Source organism: Dipodomys spectabilis, unplaced genomic scaffold, assembly GCF_019054845.1.
Source record: "Dipodomys spectabilis isolate Male_0828 unplaced genomic scaffold, ASM1905484v1 ptg000346l, whole genome shotgun sequence".
In the NCBI taxonomy this organism is placed as follows: Eukaryota; Metazoa; Chordata; class Mammalia; order Rodentia; family Heteromyidae; genus Dipodomys; species Dipodomys spectabilis.
In genome coordinates this window covers 397,738-421,446 of record NW_024871023.1, presented here as the reverse complement: position 1 = coordinate 421,446, position 23,709 = coordinate 397,738, and the positions used below count along the sequence as shown (strand labels likewise).

Here is a 23,709-nt window from a genome sequence, read left to right as displayed (position 1 = left end):
CCTTCTTGAAAAGGGCAATAACTTAAGCCCCAAGCCAACAAACAGAAAAAGTAATCAAAATTAAATCAGAATTAAATGAATTAGGTTCTAAATAAACATAGAAAGAATTAACAAAATAAATAGTTGGTAATAGGAAAAAATTAACAAAATTGACAGTCTTAGCAAATCTTGTAACAAAAAAAGATAACACAAACTCAGATGACAATGGAAACATTACAACATGGGGAAAACAAAAAACAAAAACAAAAAACAAGATTCAGAACATTATAAGGAAATACTTCTCAAACCTTTATGCTAATAAGTTTGAGAATCAGAAAGAAATGGACGAATTTCTAGTAAATTTCGTCACGCCCAAACTAAACCAAGATGATTTAAAGCAACTTAGATTCATATCAAGCATCAAAATAGAAAGAGCAATAACAGACCTCCAACCCAAGAATAGTCCAGAACCAGATGGATTTACATATGGATTCTACAAGGTTTCAAAGCAGAATTCACACCAATACTTCTCCAAATCTTCAATGAAATTGATAGTGAAAGTTCACTACCAAAGACTTTCTTTGAAGCTGTAATAACCCTCATTCCAAAACCCGGGAGAGACTCATCAAAGAAAGAGACCTTTTTCTCTGATAAGCATCCATGCAAAATTTCTCAAAAAATTGGGCCAATCAACTTCAAAAACAGCAAAAAAAGATATACACCATGATCAAACAGGATTCATTTCAGGTATGCAAATGTGGTTCAATATTTGCAAGTCTATCCATACAATTAGTCATATCCACAAGAGCAAGGATAAGAACCACATGATTAGCTCAATAGAGGTAGAAAAGCATTTACCCAGATCCAACTTCCCTTTATTATGAAAGCTCATAATAAACAATGTGAACAAGTAACAACTGAGGTAGAAAATGTGATTATGATATTATAAATTTGTGACATCACAAACCCATTTTTACTTCATCACAACGGTGACATTACAAGACCACTGTGACTCCATATTGCCAGTTTGACACCGATCACATGGTAACAACCCAAACCTATTCTGCTGTCTTAGCACCTTTGAAAAACACATGGCTTTTCTGACATCTCAGTCCCTCTTTGCTGTCATATTGTGACATCACAAACCTGTTAGGACTTCATCACATTAGTGGCAACACAGGGCTTTAGAGATATGAGTTCCTTTGTGAACTCATATACTCCTTATAAATTAATGACAATTGAGTTCTGACATGCCATTGTGACATCAGCAACCCATTGTGACATTACTAACCTATTGTGACCTCAGCATCCTTATGGCATTACCAACTAATTGTGATATTAAACCCTTTTTATGACCTGATATTTTGCCAATTCATTGCCATTGTGATATCTCTGTTCCATTGTGTTTTCACAAACCTATTTTAAACACCTAATATTTTAGAAAATTCATGGATTTGGAACTTTCAATTCCTTCTTTGAACTCGTAACCTCATTGTAAATTAGTCAATGGACAGGTCATGGTGATATTTCAAATTCATTGTGACATCACGAACCCATTGTGACTGTATCATTCCATGTGAACTCATCACCATTGTGACATCACCAATGCATTGTGACATAACATGGCTGATGTAGCTTCATGATCATACTACCATTTTATATAACTGTCTCATCATGTTTTCACAAACCTAGTAAGATCTCATGACATGTTAGAAAATTTATGCACTTCGGGACTTCCATCTCCTGCTGTGAACTCATATCCTCATTTAGAATTAGTAGCAATTGAAATTGGACATGTCATTGTGATATTACAAACTTGCTCTGACATTGCTAACACACTATGACATCACAAATATATTGTAACCACATCACCAGTATGGCATCACCAACTAATTTTAACATTGCATTGCCACTGTGACATCATGATCCATGTTGTGACTTCCCAAAGCTCTTAGAACCTCTGAGTTGATCTGAAGAAACACATGGCCTTTGTGACATCACAGTTATTTGTGTACCATATCATTGTTTTAATGACAATTGAGTTCAGAAATGCCATTGTAACATCACAAACCCTTTGTGACATCACCAGTGTGACATCACAATGTCCTTATGACACCATCAGTTCATTGTGAAATCACAAAAATGATATTTCATTAGGACATCACATTGTCAAGGTGACCTCATATACACATTGTGAATTCCTATTCTGTGATTTCACTATTTCATATGTGGCATGTATTTTGATATCACAATGCCATGGTGACCTCCTAATCATTGTTATATTACATTGCCAATGTGATATTTCTAACCTATAATGGTATTACATCCCTGTTCTTTCCTCATTACTTTGTGACATGCTTCTACTGTGATATTTTAGACCCTCTGTGAGACAGTAATTTGTTTGCAATCTCATAATGTTTTAGATATGACAAGTGATATCAGAAATCCACTGTGACATCATGTCCATTGGGACATCACATTGTGTGAAGTCATGACCACTGGGTCACATTGTAACATTACATGCAGGTTAGGACTTCATCACATTTGGGACAACACAGGTTTTAGAGTCATTACAGTCCCCATTGAACTGATACACTGATTGTGAATTAATAACAATTGAGATGTGGCATACCATTGTGACATCATGAATCGACTGTGACATCACAAAGCTATTGTGACCTCATCCCAAGTATGGCATCACCAGCAAATCATGACACCAAAACATTATGACATGATATTGTGACATCACTTTGATATTTGATATCACTGTCCCATTTTGTTTTCACCAACCTATGGCGACATCATAACATTTAAGAAAATTCACCCCCTTTGGGACTTCAAGCTCCTTCTTTGAACTTCTATCCTCATCTTGATTTATTAGCAATTCAAATTCTACCTCTCATTGTGATATTACAAACTCATTGTGACATCAAAAACCCATTCTGACATCAGCTCCATGATATATAATACACTAATTGTGAAAACATTTTGCTATTGTGATATCACAATCACATTGTGAAACCCCAAATCTATTATGACATCTTAGCTCCTTTGAAAAACCACATGGCCTTTGCCAAATCACAGTCCCTTTGTGTACCCATATCCTCCTTGAAAACTACTGACAATTGAGATCAGATATATCTATGTAACATCATGAACCTTTGTGACATCATCACCAGTGTGATATCACATTGTCTTTATGACACCATAAATTCATTGTGTCATTACCAAACTACAATAGCATTATAGCATTATGACATTTCATTGTCACTGTGATGTCATTGACACATAAATATCTATTCTGTGATTTTATTCTATTTCAAATGTGGTATGTGGGTTATCCTAAAACCATTGTGACCTCATAACCACTGTGATCTTACAATCCCTTTGTGATGTCATATTGCCATGGTGATATCACTAACCCACTGTGACATCATAAACCTATCCTGTCATAAATTTTGTGACATGCAGCCATTGTGATATCTTAAGCACTTTATGAGTTCATCAGTATTCAATCTCATATTTCAGGGATGATATGGGCTACCAGAAATCCACTGTGACATCATGATCTCTCTGACATCACACTGCCAGATGTCATGACCATTGTGTCACATTTTGACATCAAATAGCTGTTAGGACTTCATCACATTTGTGACAAATACCTTTTGAGACATCACAGTCACCACATAGGAAGAGGATGCAAGTTTTGGCCTTGGTGCAGCCAGTGAAGAAATTGTACTTCTCCTCTCTAATCTGTGTCTCTTCAAGCACGTGGCAATGACCCAACACATCTGGACTCAGAATATTCACAGTGGTCTGAATTGAGACTCCATAGGCCATCATTGTCCTCTTCAGATCCTCCTCAGCCTGCACAGAACATGTCCCTATCAGCAGTGTACTGCATGGCCACTTCTCCAATGGGGAGTTTAGACAAAATAACTTTGGCTCCAAATTGATAAATCTTCTCTAATTTGTCAAAGAGAATGTGCCATTCATCACCGACAATTACCTGATAATCTTCCACTGTGTGGACTGATTTCAGCATCATCCTTCTCAGCTTTGAGCTCCAGCTCAACATTTAAAAGGGCAATCATGGGGTTTTTGTACTTCTTAGGTTGCATTTCAAACCTAGCATAAGAGAAAGTCTTCTTAAACACAACCCCAGCCACTAGCGGAGATTCCTCTAGCGCTCCATTCCGGACCTTCTCGATTCCAGTCATTTTAAGCTGTAGCAATTCATCGAGCATCATTACGGCATCAACAACCATTTTGGCAAAGAAGGCGTTCTGCTAGGAAATGAGATTAGAGCTCAGAGCCATCATGGCACACTAGCAGCTTCCTCTGTTCCACTGTATCTTCCTTCTTTACAGTCACAGAAATTTCGTTGATCTTGTTCACTTCCAACTGTGTGGCTGTGAGGAAAGCTAGGATGATCATTTGAGGGTGCACACCTTCCTCCACATATGATTTCACCTGCTTAAAAAACTCTGCAGCCAGTAGGATCACAGAGATAGTGTCATCACCAACTTCGGCATCTTGGGATTTAGCAATGTCCACTAAAGTTTTTGCTGCAGGATGGACAACATCAAGAAGTTCCAGAATGGTCACCCCATCATTAGAAATTGTTGCTTTGCCTTTGCCATCCACAATAAGCTTGTCCATGCCACGGGGACCCAAAGTAGTTCTTACAGCCTCAGCAATTACCTGTAAGGCACTTATGTTACAAGCTGAGGGATGCCTTGGGAGCTCTCATCACCTCTTTTAGCAGGATAACTGATGTGGGAATCATTTTGGAAGCTTATTCGGTGGCCCCCCACTCCTCTGCTCTTGGTGTCCAGGCCACCCAGCAACCCCACAACACCCCTTGCCAAAGAGACAATGTCCCATTTTTTTTACAAACTACTATGACCTCAGCCCAATCTGAACAAGTGGCCACTAGTACTAACACATACTAAGACTATACATTCCAGACTTTACCTCTGTGAAGTCCACTTCCCAAAAGGTGAGATTCCTTGTATAAGCACCCTCTCCATATGTTACAGCTTTCCCACATTTACCTGATGGCAAATTTCTACATATATCACATAGGCTTCTCAGGCTGAGGGCTCACTTGTTTTCAGGACAGTTTTAGGCAGTGACACGGGGTAATTGACAGGGGTCCCCAATAACCAGATATAAAGAGACAGAAGTCTGGTAACCATTCTTCGCAAGTTCAGTCACCACAGTTGCAATCTTTTTTTTTTGAGTCTGGTCATGGGGCCTGAACTCTGGGCCTGGGCGCCATCCCTCAGCTCTTCAGCTCAAGGCTAATGCTCTACCCCTTGAGCCACAGTGCCACTTCGGGCTTTGTTCTTTTTGCTTATGTGGTGCTGAGGAATTCAACACAGAGCCTCATGCATGCAAGGCAAGCACTATACCACTGAGCCCCCTTCCCAGCCCCCACAGTTGCAATCTTGTTACCACTGGTTTGGCTACTTCCTTTAATCTTTATGAGTAGTATCTCTAGAGACCTCACTGGTTTTAGAGTCATCTCCTTAGCTATCTGATCAGCTCAGTTGTTTCCATGAACCTCATGGTCTCTAGTTTCTTTAAATTCTGGTGAGTACTTTGAGCTCAATCTGAAACTTGGAGACTTCTTCTGTTTCATCTTCCTCCTCTCTCATGAAATCTTGTTTTCAGGATCCCTATCTCCTCCAATTCCTCCTTAATGTGAAAGTGTTCTGCCAGGATCACAGGACAGTTCCTGTCTAACTGCTGCTCTTTCTCACATCACCTTTGCTTGCTCTTTAACTCCTCCTTAAAGTTCTCAGTGGTATTATCGAGAGGATTTCTTTCCCACCTCCCCCTGTTCCATTGGTGCATGATGCTTCTGCATGATATTTATGATGAGTATCTCAGCAGTCTGTTTGTAGTTTCTTCTTCTTGTTTTTCACTTCAGTGTATTTTTGTGACAGATCGTTCAACTGTTTAGCTCTTCTGTTTTTCTACCTAGTGCTCCTTCCCTTCCCATGAGAATATGTGTGTTGTTTAAATAACAATATCTTGAGCCTGATATTTTTCTGTTCGCTTTTTTGGCCTCCTCTTCTATGACATGGCACTAACCACATTCATTTCTTTCTCTGTTGCTTCGAGTTTCTGTTCACACACTTCAAATCTTATAATTGGCTTATACTTCAGCCTAATACATTCTTGTATCATGTCCAGCTCCATTTTATGGGCCTTGATTTGTACATGCAGCATCAGCATATCCTCCTTGCCTCAATTGTATTGAGCAAGGAAAGTAGTGGTGGCATCCTGTTCCTCCTTCAGCTTCTGAACTGTGGTCCCCAGCTGTGCCTCATGCTCACCAAGGATGATGTACTTGGAATTAATTTGAGTGTTTTCCAGGTTCATTTAGATGATTTTGTTCTCACTTTTGACTCTCACATGTTCCTGAGTTATGTTTTCAAATCATTTCTTCACATTCCATAATTATTGATTTTCTCCAGTATGCTGTTCAATGCACTTTTAACCTCTTGATGTGTTTCAGTGGTAGGTATTGGAGATTGTCTTTTTTAATCATGTTTCAGACAGAAACATGTAAATTTTTTCTTTGCATCACTTCTTGTGAAGTTCAGAGAGCTAAATTTTTAGTTGAATACAGATGGATTTCAAAGCCCCAATCTCCTCATGTTTCTCCAGAGATATGAACACAGTTTCTAATAGGCTAACATGCTTACTTAACCTGACATTTTCTCTTTCTCCTCCTTGGATATTCCTTTTCCCAAATGACCTCTCAAAGAGGTTCCAGATGGTTTCCCAAGGAAGCCCCAGATGACCTCCAGAGGATGTCCTAGATAACCTCTTGAGGAGGCCCAATATTACCTCCAGAGGAAGCCCCAGATGACCTCCAGAGGAGATAAAGATAAACACAAGGATTTTCCATTTGGATTCTCAAGGAAATCCCAGATGACCCCCAAAGGAGGTCAGAGATGGCCTTGAGGAAGCCCTTGATGATCTACAGATGAGGTCCCCGATGGCTTCCATGTTAGCCCTAGATGACCTCTGTAAGAATTCCCAGAGACCTCTTGAGGAGGTCCCTGATGACCTTTTCAAGAAAGCCCCAAAAGATCTCCTGAGGAGGTTCCACATTGTTTCTTGAGGAAGCCCAGATTGCCTCCAGAGGAGGTTCCAAATGGTTTCTCAAGGAGGCCCCAGATGGCCTTCAGAGGAGGCCCCAGGCAGCTTACCAAGGTAGCCCAAGATGGCCTCAATAGGAGTTCTCAGATGGCCTCTTGATGAGGCACCAGATGACCTCCAGCTGACGTCCCAATGGACTCTCAAGTTAGTCCCATACACTTTATCCAGAAAGCAGCAAATTACCTCAAGTGGATGTCCCAGATGGCTTTTTGAGGGTGCCCTAGATGTTCTCCATGGGAGGACTCAGATGACTTCACAAGGAAGCCCTAGAAGACTTTCAGAGGAGACACAGATGACCTCCCGAGGAGGTCCCAAATATCCGCAAATGGAGGCCCAAGATGACCTCTCAAAGGCTCCCAGATAGCTTCTTAGTGAATTCCTCAGATTACCTCTGGAGGAAGTCCTAATTGGTCTCTCAATGTGGCTCTAGATGACCTCTAAAGGAGGACCCAGATGACCTCCAGAAGAGGTCCCAGATGTTCTCTAAAGGAGGCTCAAGATGACCTCCAGAGGAGGTCCTAGATGGACACTTAAGGAAGCCACAGATGATCTCCAGAGGCCAGTTATTGTCCTTCCCCTCCTGCTAGTCCTAAAATTCCTCTCCTCCCAATTCTTTCCCATCCTGCTGTTTCACCACTTCCTTCCAGGTATTTCCCTTTTCCCCTTCTGTTACTCTGAATATGTGGCCTATGTATGGGCGCTATCGCTCCCCCATTCCAAAGGGTCTCCTGCCTAACAGTTTTCAACCATCTCTTACCAAACTACGCACTTCCCAATCCCTTCTTGACAGTACACCATATGGGGCTTTACACCCCACACCATCCAGCAGCATGCCCCTCCCCCTTTGAGAGCATGACTGCTTCTCACTGGAAGGCAGGTCCATAGCAACACGAAAATTATTGGGCCCCAAGGATTACTTGGGACCTGCTGGTTATTACAGGAGCCTCATGTAATCACTAACCCATTGTGACCCCATTGCCACTGGGACATAACAAATCAATTATGATATGAGATTTCTTTTGTGATAATATAATCACATTGTGACAACCCAAATCTATTATGACCACTTAGAATATTTGTGACATCATAATCCCTTTGTGTACCCATATCCTCATGATGAACAAATAACAGTTGAGATCAGACATGCCTTTGTAACATCCCAAATACTTTGGGACATCATCAGTTTGATATCACATTGTCATTATGACCACATCAGCTCATTGTGACGTCACCAAAATACAATGACATCATAGCAGCAGTACGTAATATTGGCATTGTGACCTCAGGACACTTTGGCAATGCCTATTCTATGATTTCATTCAATTTAAAATGTGGCATGAGGGTTGATAACAGACCCCCATTATCACCTCACAAATATTGCGACATCAAAATCCCTTTTGGAAAAACACTTTGCCATTGTGATATCATTAACCCACTGTGATATCACAAAACATTCTGTCATAAATTTTCTGACATATTACCATTGAGATATTTTAGGACTATTGTGAGCTCATAATCTGCTTTTACCTCATAAGCTTTCTGGTATGACATGTGATATCAGAAATTCACTGTGATATTATGACCACTGTGACATCACACTGCCAGAAGTCATGACCGTTGTTTCACATGGTGACATAAAAAAAACTATTAGGACTTCAAAAGAATTGACAAAAATTCTTTTTCTAAACTTCATATTTCATTTGTGAAATCATACACTCATTGCAAATTAATGACAATTAAGATACAGCATGACATTTGGACATCATCAAATCACCTATTGTGACATCATTATCATTATGGCATCACACACAAATTGTGACATCAAAGCAATATTATGACATAATATTGTGACATCACATTGCTTTTGTGATATCAATTCCTTATTGTGTTTTCACAACACTACTATGACCTCATAACATTTTAGAAAATTCATGGCCTGTGGTACTTTAAGTTCCTTTTATGAACTAGTATCCTCATTGTGAACAAGTAGGAATTGATATTAGACTTATTGTGATATTACAAACTGGTGAGATGACAAACCCATTGTGATCTCATCAAAACCCATTGTGACATAACATTGAATAATGCATCATAGAATCATAGTGTCATAGCATTATTACATCACATTGTCATTATGAAGTCATAGATATATTGGGAATGCGTGTTTTGTAATTTCATTCTATTTCAAATGTGGCATGTGTGTTGATATCAGAAACCCATTGTGATCTTATGTCCATAGTAACATCACAAATATTTGGTGACATCATAACCATCATGGCATTATGAACCAATTGTGACATCAAACTGTATTATTACATAATATTGTCACATCATATCACATTGTGTTATAATTGCGCCTTTGTGCTCTATCAAACCTATTATGACCTCATAATATTTTAGAAAATTTATGGCATATGGGACTTCAAGCCTCTGTGAACTCCTATCCTCATTGATTACTAGTAGCAATTGAAGTTGAATATGTGATTGTGATATTAGGAACTTGTTATGACATAACTATGTCATGTTATCTCAACACCACTGTGATATCACAAACCTATTTTAACATCACATTGCCTTTGTGATATCATTATTACCTTCTATAACCCCTACCCTATTATGATCTCTTAGCTCCTTTGATAAATCACATAGCTTGGTGACATCACAGTCCTCATTAGGAAGTAATAATTGAGATCAGAGTTGTCATTGAGAAATCACACTTTGTGACAATTCAACCATTGTGACATCACATTATCATTATGAAACCATTGGCTCATTATTAGATTACCATACTACAATGACATCATTGCATTATGACATCACATTAGCAATTTGATGAAATAGATACATTGTGAATAGCTATTCTGTGATTTCATTCTATGCCAAATGTGGCATATGGGTTGTTATCCAAAACACATGTGACCTCCTAACCACTGTAACATCACATTTCTATGTTACTCCATTAGCCATCTGTTATATCACAATCCTGCCCTGTCCTCAATGATGCCAATGTGATATCATAAGCCTTTTATGAGGTCATAACATGTTTTCATCCTCATAATTTTTCATCACCAGTGTGACATCACATTGTTGTCATGACATCAGCTCATTGTGACATCCCAAAACTTCAAGGATATCATAACATTATGATATCACATTATCATTGTGAATTCATAGATACATCATGAATGCCTGTTGTGTAATTTCATTCTATTTCAAATGTGGCATGTGTATTAATATCAAAAATCCATTGTGATCTCATAACCATTATGACATCACAATCCCTTTGTGACTTCACATTGCCAATGTGATATTACTAACACACTGTAACATCACAAACTAGTCCTGTCATAATGTCTGTGACATGCTTCTTTTGTGATACCTTAAGGCACTGTATGAGCTCAGAATCTCTTTTCAACCTCATAATGTTTCAGCTATATGTGATAGCAGAAATCCATTGTGGCATCATATATTACACTGCTAGATATCAAAACCACTGTGTCACATAGTGACATCACAAACCTGTTAGTACTTCATCACACTAGTGACAACACATACCTTTTGGCATATCACAGTCCTTGTGTGAAATCATATACACCTCGTGAATTAATGAAAATTGTTACCTGACATGCAAGTTTGACTTCACAACCCATTGTGACATCCTGAATGTATTGTGACTTCATTCCCACTATGGCATCACCAACAAGTTGTGACATCAATGCATTATTATGACATAATACTGTGACATCATATTGCCATTGTGATAATACCATCCCATGCTATTAGGACTCATAACCTTTGCAAAAATTTATAGAATTTTGGAATTCAAGCTCCTTCTGTGAACTCTTATCCTCATTGGGAACTAATAGCAATTGAAATGGGATATGCCATTGTGGTATTACAAAGTGTTAGTGATATCACAAATCCATTGTGACAAACCCATTGTGACATCACATTGCCATTGTGAAATCAGGATCACTTTTTGATATCCCAAACTTAATATGACCCCATCACCTTCGAATAAGCACATGGCCTTTGTAACATCATATTCTCTTTGTGTACCCATATCCTCATTGTAAACTAGTGATAATTGAGATCAGACATGCCAGTCTATCATCACAGGACTTTTTAAACATCATTACCAGTATGATATCACATTGTGATATTAAACAGATTATTGTGATATCACTAAACTACAATGATTTCATAGCTTTATGACATCACATTGTAATTGTGATTGCCTATTCTCTGATTAATTCTATTTCACATGTGGCATGTGGATTGATATCAGAAACCCATTGGGACCTAATAAACATTGTGACATACAAATCCCTTGTGACATCATATCACCATTGTGATATCACCAACCCATTCTTACATCACAAATCTGTCCTGTCCTCATAACTTGTGACATGATGCCATTGTGATATGTTTGGCCCTTTGTGAGATCATAATATGTTTTTGAACTAATATTTCTGATATGTAATATCAGAAATCCTCTGTAATATTATGACCGTATGCATCACACTGCCAGATATCATGACCAATGTGTCACATTGTGAAATCAAAAACCTATTCGTATTTCATCACATTTATGCCAACACATGACTTAGGAGACAACATAGTCCCATTCTGAAATGATATGCTCATTGAGAGTTAATGAAAATTGAGATACTGCATGCCATTGTGACATCATGAACCCATTGTGGCCTCACAAAAATATTGTGATCTCATCACCATTATGGAATTACTAAGTTTTGACAACAAACATTATTATGATATAATATTATGATATCACATTGGCATTGTCACTCTCCCATAGTGTCATTATCATGATGTCACAGTGGATTTCTGATATCACATCATACCTGACTGTTGGAACAGATTATGAGTTCACAAAGGGACTATCATATGTCAATTGCAGTATGTCACAAAAGTTAGGAGGACAGGAAAGGCTTAGGATGTCAGTTGGGTTAGTGACATTACAATGGTATTGTGATACTCCAAAGGAATTATGATGTCACAATATTTATGAGGTTACAAGTGGATCTGATATCAACCCACATGCCACATTTGAAATAGGATGAAATCATAGAATAGCCATTCAAAAATGAGTTCATGACGTCACAATGGCAATGTGACATCATAATGTCATTGCTGTTTCGTGATATCACAATGAGCTGATGGTGTCACAATGCCAATGTGATGTCACACTGGGGGATGATGTCACAAAAGGTTTGTGATGTTGCAATATCATCTGTGATATCAATGGTCAATGGTTCACAATGTGGTACCAAAAGGGAATATGACACCATAAAAGTCATGAATTCACAATGGACTTCTGGTATCTGCTCACATGCCATATTTGAAAAAAAATGAAGTCAGAATAGGAATTCACAATGTGTCTATGCCGTCATGTGAATTATGTAATGACATAATACTGTTATGTCATTTTTTGTGGTGTGATACTGATCTGATGGTGTCATAATAATAATGTGATGTCACAGTGTTGATGATAGCACAAAATGTTTGTGATGTTACAATGAATGGCATGTCTGATCTCAATTGCCAGTACTCAGAGGATATGGGTAAACAAAGGGAATGTGAGGTCAGAATGGCCATGTTTTTTTTTAAAGAACTGAAGAGGTCATAATAGGTTTGGGATGTCACAATATAATCGTGTAGTCACAATGGGAATGTGATGTCACAATGGAAATATGATTGCACAGTGGTGATGGGGTCACAATGAGTTTGTGCTGTCACAACATATTTGTAATATCATAATGACATGTCCCATTTCATTTCTAATAGTTCATAATGAGGGTACAAGTTCAAAGAAGGAGCTTGAAGTCCTAAAGATCATGAATTTTCAAAAAGGTTATGAAGTCATACTGTTTTTGAAAAAAGGGTGGGACTGTAATATCATAGTGGCAATGTGATGTTACAATATCATGTCATAATAATGTTTTATGTTTCAATTATATTGTGAGGCTTTAGTATTCATGAGGTCACAATACTTTTGTGATGTCACAATAGGTTCATGATGTCAAAATGGCAAGCTGGATTTCTATTGTCATTAATTCACAATGAATATATGAGTTCACAAAGAGATTGTGATGTCTCCAAAGGGATGTGTTGTCACACATGTTATGATGTCCTAACAGGTTTGTGATGTAGCAATGTGAAATGATGATCAAGACATCTGCAGTGTGGTGTTACAATGGTCAAGATGTCACAGTGGATTGCTGATATCACATGTTATACCTGAAGTATTATTTATCACAAACAGATTATGAGCTCACAAAATAGCTAAGATATCACAATGGCACCATACCACAAAAGTTATGAAGACAGGACAAGATTGTTATGTAACAAGTATGATATCACAATAGCAATGTTATGTCATAAAGGGATTTTGATGTCACAATGATTATGAGGTGATAATGGGTTTCCGGTGTCAACTAGCATATCTAATCTAAAATTTTCCTTTATTCACAATGAGGATATGGGTGCACCAAAATACTGTGATGTTACAAAGGCCATGTGTATTTTCAAACTTGCTAAGGTGTCATAGAAGGATTGGAATGTCACAATGTGATCAAGATGTCGCAATGGCAATGTGCTGTTACAAATGGATTGGTATGTTACAGTGGTGATACTGCCACAATGGGTTTGATATGTCACAAAGAGTTTGTAATATTACAATGACATGTCCATTTCCAGTTTTATTACAAGTACGCCATGGAGATTGAACTTCGTAAGCCCATAACTTTTAAAAAATGTTATAAGGTCATAATAGGTTTGTGAAAACGATGAGGCAGTGATAACATAATGGCAAAGTGATGTCACAATTTCATGTCATAATACTGTTTTGATGTCACAATTAGTTGGTGATACTATACTGGTTCAGGCTGCACTTGGCTCTGGGTATCCATCCTTTTCTAGTGTAAATATATTTTATCTTAAATGTGCCTCGATGGATTGTCTCATGCTTTGGAAGTGATAATTTTTGGATGTCCCAATGAAGTAATCCATCTGCATAGCTTTGGGCCTTGGATCCCTGGAAAAACCCCTCATAGGTGTGTGTCTCAGCCCTCAGGGGTGAGACTCTTCCTCAAGTGATTTATTTTTCCTGAGGACCCATGTGGAAAAGAGTAATTGAGGGACTCCTTTGGGGTGAGTCTGGATGAGTTTGACAGCCTGTATTTGGGACCTTCTCAAGAGATCACCTAAGGCTTCCTTTGGAAGCCATCTGTGATCTCTTTCTGAGTAATCTGGGGATGTTTTGAGAAGCCATCTTGGACCTCTGGAGGTCATGTGATGCTTGCATAGGAAGCCCTTTGGGACCTCCTAAAAAGTCTTTTGGATCTACTGTGGAGGTCATCTGGGGCTTCTTCCGGGGATCATTTGTGGGCTCCTCAGGAGGACATCTGGGACGTTCTCTGGAGGTCATCTTGGGCCTCTTTCAGACATTTGGGACCTACTATGGAAGTCATCTGGGTCTTCCTTGTGAGGCCATCTGGTTCTCCTTGAGAAGTCATCTGGGAACTTTTGAGAGTTCATTTTGGACCTTCTTTGGAAGCTGTGTGAGACCCACTCTGGAGATCATCTGGGGCCACCTCAAGAGGCCATCTAGGACCTCCTCCAGAGGTCATCTGGGGCTCGCATAAAAGGCCAATTGAGACCACTTCCACAAGTCAAGTCAGACCTCCTCAGGAGGCCATCTGGGGCCACTTCCAGAGGTCATTTGGGGCCTCCTCCAGAGGCCATCTGGGACCTTTCTCTGCATTCATCTGGGTCCTACTGCAAAGGTCATATGGGGGTTCCTCAATTGGATATCTGGTAGCTACTCCAGAGGCTATCTGGGGCTTCTTGAGAAGCTATCTGGGATATTCTCCTGAGGTCATCAGGGGTTTCTTGAGCAGCCATCTGGACCTCCTCCAGAGGTCTTCTGGGCCTTCCTCAAGAGGCCATCTGGGACTCCTCAGGTGGTCATTTGGGGCATCTTTATAAAGCCATCTGGGACTTCATTGAGAGGTCAGCAGAGGCCTCATCGAGAGGCCATCTCATTCCTCCTCCAGAGGCTATCTGGGAACTCCAGAGGTCATTTTTGAGAGATTGGGGCCACACAGGTTTTCTAGCTCTTTTTCTGTGTGTTTGTTGATAGTTCTGTGTCCTATGTACAACCCTCTTTTTTATTCCTTTTTTTTCAGGATTGGAGAACAATATCCTAAATTTCTCTTACTGGAAAATCTTCTCCCCTTTTATTACAGGATCCCCCAGAGTAAGACCAACAGGTGTACTCTCCCTCCAGTTCTGATCAATCCATCAGCACCTCTGATGTTAAGACACTCCCAAACCAGCGGTGGTTCCTTGTAACATCCTTAGGGGCTACAAGGTGGTACCGTCCCCCTATTATCTTTGAGACAGGTGCATGGGGGAGATGGTGGGCAGGCCAGATTTCTAATATATGTTCCCTTTACAACTAGTGAGCTGTATAACTGGAAATAACAAAATGTGTCCTTTTCTGAAAAATCTCAGTGATCATCTCCTTATTAGAGATAGTATTTTTCACACACCATCCCACCTGGGATGATTGTCACCAAATTTTACAGGTGCTTTTTACCTGGGAAGAAAGTAAAAGAATCTGACAGAGCCTTGAAGGCAGTCCTTGGATCAAATGATTCCCCCACTGAAGACCTAGTCAACTTGGAGTAAATCTTTGCTTTGACTAACCCACACTGGGACTAAAACAGCAATTGAGGTAAGGAACTGCTTCCCAATTAGCACCAAATTCTGTTAGGATATAGGCAGTGCCTAGGAAGCCAATTCACTAATATAAGGTGAGACTGTACAGCTCCTCAGTGAGTCCCCTAATGCTTTTCTTGAACAGCTAGCTGGTAGAGGCCTGTAGGAGTTATATTTCTAAATATCCTGAGGCCTAGGAAATTGGAAGTGTCCTAATTATAGCCTCCGTTACCCATTTAGCCCCAGAATTAGAAGAAAGATTCAAAAGTGAAAAGATTTTCAGGGAAAGGTGTTACCTGAGTTGGTAGAGGTTACCCAGTGTGTGTTTGATAAAAAGAGATAACCTATAAGAACAGACTATGAAGGGGATTTGAGTTTTGGAAGCAGCAGCAGGACATGGATCAAGAAACCCTTGGTGATGAGAGTAGAAATCATTTGTAAATGACAGTAGGGAACCTCTAGAACTAGATCAGTGTATCCCTGCTAACAGAGTGTGGTGTTAATTGGTATGTGCCTTTTATGTTGATTGTTTTTGTCATCCCAACTTGGGCAAGACTAGAAAAATACTTGCTCCAAATGGACTGGGTAATCATGGGAGGAACCAGTTGGTTCAAGGACCACTTTCAAGGCATTATGCCTGATTCACTTCCTTTCCTCCTAGATGAAAAGCAGCAGTAAAATTTACTGAGAATCGCCACACAATAATGGCTCACATCTGTAATCCTAGCTATTCAGGAGGCTGAGATCTGAGGATCACGGTTCAAAGTCAGCCCAGGCAGGAAAGTTACTGAGACTCATATCTCCAATAAACCACTAGAAAAACAGAAGTGGCATTGTACCTCAAGCAGTAGAGCACTACCCATGAGCTGAAGAGTGCTGGGACAGCGCCAAAGTCCAGAGTTCAAGCCCCATGACCAACAAAACAAATTTGCTGACAATCATTGTAGATGGACTGATGTATGAAAAATAATATTTATAATATAGAGATGAGCCACTTGGGTTTTCCAGAAAAGGGCAGATTTTGTTGTTTCTACTTATACAGGTCACTAGTTATAAAGGGAACACACATTAGAAAGGGGCCTACCCACCATCTCCCCTATGTGCCTGTCTCAAGGTTAATAAGGGTACTGTACCACCATGTAGCATCTAAGGCTAATAAAAGGAAGGATTTCTGCTATGGGGAGGACTTAACATCAGAGGTGTTGCTGGCACAGAATAGCTAATATAGTACAGCAGTTGGTCTTCCTCTGGGGGATCCTGTAACACAAGGAAAAAAGAGTTTTTACTTACTAGAACTTGAGGACAGTTTTATCCCATCCTGGAATAAAGGAGCAAACAGAGGTGTTGAAGGACATAGATAGAAAACACACAGAGATGAATAGCTCAGACACTTAGCCCATATTTCCCAAATCTCTCAAGGGTGCCCATTTGAGGAGATTGCAGATGACCTGTGGAGAGGTTTTCAGATAACCTATTGAGGAGGCCCAAGATGACCTGTGAAGGAGGTCCCTGGTGGCCTCTTGAGGAGACCTGAAATGACCCCTTGAAGAGGTCCCAGATGACCTATGGAGGAAGCACCAGATGACCTCTGGAAGAGGTCCGAGATGGCCCCATGAGGGGACCCCATATGAACTCCAGAAAATGTCCCAAATGATCTACAGAGGTGGTCTCAGATGAACTTACAAGTCGGTCCCAGAGGACTTCTCAAAGAATCTAGATCACCTCCAAAGAAGGTGGCTTCTCAAGGAAGCACCAGATGACCTCCCAAGGAGGTCCCAGATGGCTTCCCAAGGAAGCCCCAGAAGACCTCCAGGAGGGCTTCCCAAAAACAATCTGGCAAGCTAGCCCTAGACACACTCCAAGAATCTTACATGATTGCTTCTTCCTTTGTTTTCTCTTCCCACCTCCCCCTCTGCACCTCTCCCAACCCCCCAATCCCCATCCCCTGCCAATGTTGTGAAGTTCGTTTTTCAACATAATGACTTGTACATCTCATTGTTGCAAGGGTCCGAGTATCCCTATTTAAACCATTTGTTTTTGCCCTTCCCCTCCACAAATTAAACTAACATCAAATAGTTTCTAACACATTTATAAGATGATTTCTTTGTTGCTTTGTATGTCCCTCCTCCTTTTATAACCCCTGCTTTCATTGTATTTGATGTTGGTATAATTTATGGAGGGGGAGGGCAAAACCAAACTGTTTAAATAGGTATACAGATGGACCCATTACCACAATGAAATGTACAAATCGTTATGTCAAATAATGAACTTTACAAATTTGGCCACTGGTGGTAGTGGTGAGGGTGGGGGGTGGGGGTAGGAGATGGAATGTAAGGGGAAACAAAGGAGGAGGTAACAATGCTAGATAAGTAATGTATTCATTACCTTGTTCATGTAATTGTAACCCCTGTGTACAGTATTTTCACAATAAAAAAGTAAATAGAAAAAAATCAACACTTTGTGACATCATCTCCACTGTGTCATCACATTTTTAATATAACATCATCAGTTCATTGTGACATAACCAAATTTCAAGACATCATAGCATTAAGTCATCGCCTTGTCTTTTGGATGTCATAGAAACATTATAAATTACTATTCTATGATTTCATTCTATTTGAAATGTGGCTTATAGGTTTGTAGCCAAAACCCATGGTGACTGCATAACCATTGTGACATAACAATTCCTTTGTGACATCACATTGACATTGCGATATCACTAACTCACTGTGACATCACCAACCTGTCATCTCCTCATAAGTTGTGTGACATGCTGCCATTGTGATATCTTATGCACCTTGTGAGATGATTACTTGTTTTTGACCTCAAAATATTTCAGGTACAACATGTGATATCAGAAATCAACTGACTTCAAGATCCTTGTGGCATGCCCCTGCTAGACTTGATGACTATTGTGTCATATTTTGACATCAAAAACCTATTAGGATTTCATCACATTGTGACAACATGTGCCTTTGGAGACATCACAGTCCATTCATGGGACATCAAAAATACAATGACTTGAAAGCATTATGTTTTCACATTTTCATTTTGATGTCATACCCACATTATAAATGCCTATGCATTAGTTTCATTTTATATCAAATTTGGCATGTGGCTTGACATCAGAAACCAATGTGACATCACAATCATTGTGACCTTACAATCACTCTGTTAAATCACATCGACATTGCAATATCACTAACTCACAGTGACATCACAAATCTATCATGTTCTCATATGCTGCCATAGTGATATCTATTTGTGAGCTCATAATCTGTTTCTGACCTCGTAATATATCAGATATGGCATGTGATATGACTATTGTGACATCACACTGCCAGTCATTGTGAACCTTATGGCACATTGTGACATTAGCACATTGTTAGGAATTCATTGCATTTGTGACTACACATGTCCATGGAAACATCTCGATCTCTTTGTGAATTCATATACTTATTGTGAATTAATGACCTTTCATATCAGTAATGCCATGCTTCCAATCCCAAGTGAATGTGACATCAGAAATATATTTTGACCTTATCACCAATATGTCATCACCACCTAATTGTACTATGATGTGATATTTTGAAATCATAATGACATTGTGATATCTCTGTACCATTGTGTTTTCACAAACCTATTATGACCTCATTATAATTTAGAATATTCATGGACTGTGAGACTGAGAGCTTCTTCTGAGAACTCACATCTTCATTGTGAACTAGTAAAATTGAAAGTGAACACGTAGTTGTTACATTGCAAATTTGTTGTGACATCAATACTCCATTGTGATCTCATCACCACTGTGACATCAAAAAACCATTTGACATCACATAGCCCTTATGACATCATGATCACATTGGGACATTCAAAACTTATTAGGATCTCTAAGCACCTTAAAAAATGCATGGCCTTTGTGACATCACAATCTCTTTTATACTCATCTGGACATGGTGAACTAATGGCAATTGAGATCAGACATTCTTTGTAACATCAAAAACACTTGTGATGTCATGAATACTGTGGCATACTATTGTCATGATGACAGCATCAGCTCATTGTGACATCCCCACATACAATAATATAATATCATTATAACATCATAGAATCATTATGAAGTCAAACAAACATCGTGAATGCATATTCTGTATTTTCATTGTATTTCTCATAGGGCATATGAGTTGATATCAAAAACCTTTTCTGACCACACAACATCATGGCATCACAAACCCCTTCTGATACTATATTGCCATTGTGATATCACAAACCCACTGTGACATGACAACCCTGTCCTGTCCTCATAACTTTAGTGGCATGCTGCCATTGTGATATCTTAGGACCTTTGTGGGCTCATAATCTGTTCTGGACCAAATATTTCAGATATGACATATGATATCATAAATGAACTGTGATATTATGACATCTATGACATCCCACTGCCAGATTTAATGACCATTGTGTCACATTGTGATATTGTATCACAGGTTTGTAACATCACAAAACAGTTATGACTTCATTACATTTGTTACAACACCTCTCTGTAGACATCACAGTCTCATATACTCATTGTGAGCTGCTGATTTTTATGTTCAGCATGTCATTGTGACACCACTAACTTGTGACATCACAAACCTATTATGACCTCTTCACCATTATGGCATCACGAAGTAGTTGTGACATTAAAACTTTATTATCACATGATATTGTTACTTAAAATTCCCATTGTGATATCATTGTCTCATATTTTCACAAACATAGTATGAGTAAACATTTTAAGAAATCCATTGCCTTTGGGACTTCAAGCTCCCTCTGTGAACTCATATCCTCATTGTGAAATAGTAGCAATTGCAATTGGAGATGTCATTGTGACATAATAACATAATGATATCCCAAAAGCTTTGTATCCCCAACACTACTGTAAGATCACAAACTATTTGTTACATCAGATTGCTGTTATGACATCATGATCACGTCTCATCTCAAACATCTGACCTCTTAGCACCTTTTAAAAAACACAAGTCCTTTGTGGCTTTGTGACATCACAATCCCTATCCATATCCTCATTGTGAACTAATGACAACTGTGACCACACATGCCATTGTAACATCACACGCTCAATGTGACTTCATGTCAACTGTGACATCTCATTGTCACGATGACACCACCAGCTTATTGTGACATCATAAAACAGCAATGGCACCATAACATTATGACATCACATAGTCATTGTGATATCATAGATACATGGAGAATACCTATTGTGTGATTTCATTCTACTTCAAATGTGTCATATTTGTTGATATCAGAAACCCATTGTGACATCATTACTGTTGTGATATCACAATCCATTTGTGACTTCACACTTCCATGGTGATATCACTATAACAGTGTAACATCATAAACCTGTCCTGTTCTCATAACTTTGCGGCATGCTGTAATTATGATGTCTTAGGTATTTTGTGAGCTCATAGTATCTTTTCAAGCGCATAATATTTCAGGTGTGGCATGTGATATCAGAAATCCACTGTGACATCATGACCCCTGTGCCATCACACTTCCAGACATCATGACCATTGTGTCACATTGGGACTTCACAAACTACATCATCACATGTGTGTTTGGAGACATCCTATTCCCTTTGTGAGCTCATATATTCATTTAGAGTTAATGATAATTGACATTTGGGATGTCTTTTTGACATAAACCCATTGCAACATCACAAATCTATTGTGACCTCATGACGAATTTTGCATCACTAACTAATTGTGACATCAAAATATTATTATGGAAGGAGGGCCCGGATGGCAACAGAACAGTCGTGAATCACCACAGCTCTCTCCAAACAAATAGAGTTCAAGTTCCAACTGTTTCCACAAAAGACCAACCACAGCAAAATGATGAACACATAGAGAAAAAGAGGAGGTGTAAACAACAAAAGGATAATATTTCAGAACAGAAAAGCATGAAGACATTCCCCCACCCAGAGAAGGTGGCTCAACACTATGACAATCTGTGGCCTGGCCCAGTCTGGGGTTGCCAGAGACCTCAAAGCCACCGTGGATCATCTGCAGAATGTCAGAGCAGGACTCCCAAGGTGCTGGACCCGGTGATTATAAACAGAGAATCCTTGGAGTGTAGAACCTGAACAAAGACCCTTCCCACACCCCTCATCAGCAGAGCAGCTCTGCACCATCCCACTAAGGCCAACTGGCATGACAGCCATTGGGAGGAAACTCTGAAAAACAGGGGTCCATCCACAGATTGCCAGTGCATAGGACTCCCACGGTGCCAGTGCTAACCCAGAGAGCACAGAGACAGAATCTTCCCCCACCCTTTGCTGGTGACACAAGTCCATGCCATTCTCTAGCATGGTCCAGTCCCGAGTTGCCAGGGACCCCAGAGCCACAGTGGGTCTTCTGCAGAATGCCAGTGTAGCAGATAGCCAAGGTGTCTGTGCTGTACCTGGTGATTGTAATCAGAACAATCTTGGAGCTTGGAACCTGCACAAAGACTCTTCCCACACACATCAGAGGAGCAGCCCTGCACCCTCCCACCAAAGCCATCAGGGCCCATATCTGTGGGGAGGAAACCCCAGAAATACAGGGATATATCCACAGAAAACCAGTGCAGAAGGTTCCCAAAATGCCAGTGCTAACCCAGACAGTGCAGAAAAAGAAATCTTGGAGTCCAGAACGTACATGAAGACTCTACCCCACTCCTTGCCAGCAGATCACCTTGCCTTCCCACCAAAGCGCACCACACCCAGAACTAGAGTGTCCCATGCCATCTCAAAACAAGCCTATGGTGCTGACCTGGACAGCATAAACAGAGGCAGAGATGGTGTGAAAAACAGATCCTGAGTCACCACCACCATCCGGTCCAGTTCACAATTACCACAATGGAACTCAGAATACAGTAGCAACCAGTGTCCTACAGCACACAGAAACAAATGTGCCACAGCACTACCGATGAGTTCCCAACCTGCTCTAGGATGTGAGCACTCCACAGGGACAGCCTTTCCCCCAAAGGAGACCAGTGCTTGTGGTAACTCCCAAAGCTTTACCTGGGTCCCTCTCCTACCACCTGGACTATACGCCCTATTAAAACTGGGAAACATGCAAGCTTCCCATTAGCCTGTGTAGTACAACCAGCCCACGGGGCTTGATCATGTATGCCCCAGGGAGGGAGCTTAAAGGCTCAAGCCAGGATCAGCACCTGTGGGCGACAACAGTCAGCAGAAGAAATTCGAACTGCATACTCCAAGTGGGAAATCTAGCATCACAGTCCCACCTAAGCCCTAATAGCGTGTCGCAGTCTGGGGACCAGGAGCCACGGTCAGGCCTTCGGAACAGATCCTTGAGCCGTATAACCCACCAGTCGTGACTGAAGTAAGAAGCTAAATAAATGCCTCAGAAGAGAGTGGAAACTATTGAACCATAGCCCCTGGGAGCCATGCCCGTGATGGCAAAAGACCTGCGTATCCAGGGAGGAAGAACCAGAAATACAAATCCCACCAGATCCTTACCTATGTATCATGGGCTGGGGATTGGAGAGCTCAGGGTACCAGCACATGATTTCACTCAGGAATTCCTAGCAGACTCCAGCAACTGGAACCGAAAGCACCCATAGGAGGGAGCAAGAGAAGTCTAGGCTGCTTAGTCCTTGGTTGAAGATGGGAACTGCCTGTGATCTCCAGAAGAGAGCTGAGAGTCCTTTGTGCATCAGATTAAAAGCTGGAAGTTGGCCTCTCTCCAACAGAACTGAGACCAGGTAAAGACTTAGCAAAGTCAAGGCCGATAGTGA

At 40.1% G+C, this 23,709-nt stretch overlaps 1 pseudogene; it reads right to left on the bottom strand.

Moving 5' to 3' along the window:
• The window catches only part of LOC122095380, a 44,904-nt pseudogene extending 40,136 nt beyond the window's left edge, over positions 1 to 4,768 (bottom strand).
• Between the last annotated feature and the right edge of the window lie 18,941 nt (positions 4,769 to 23,709).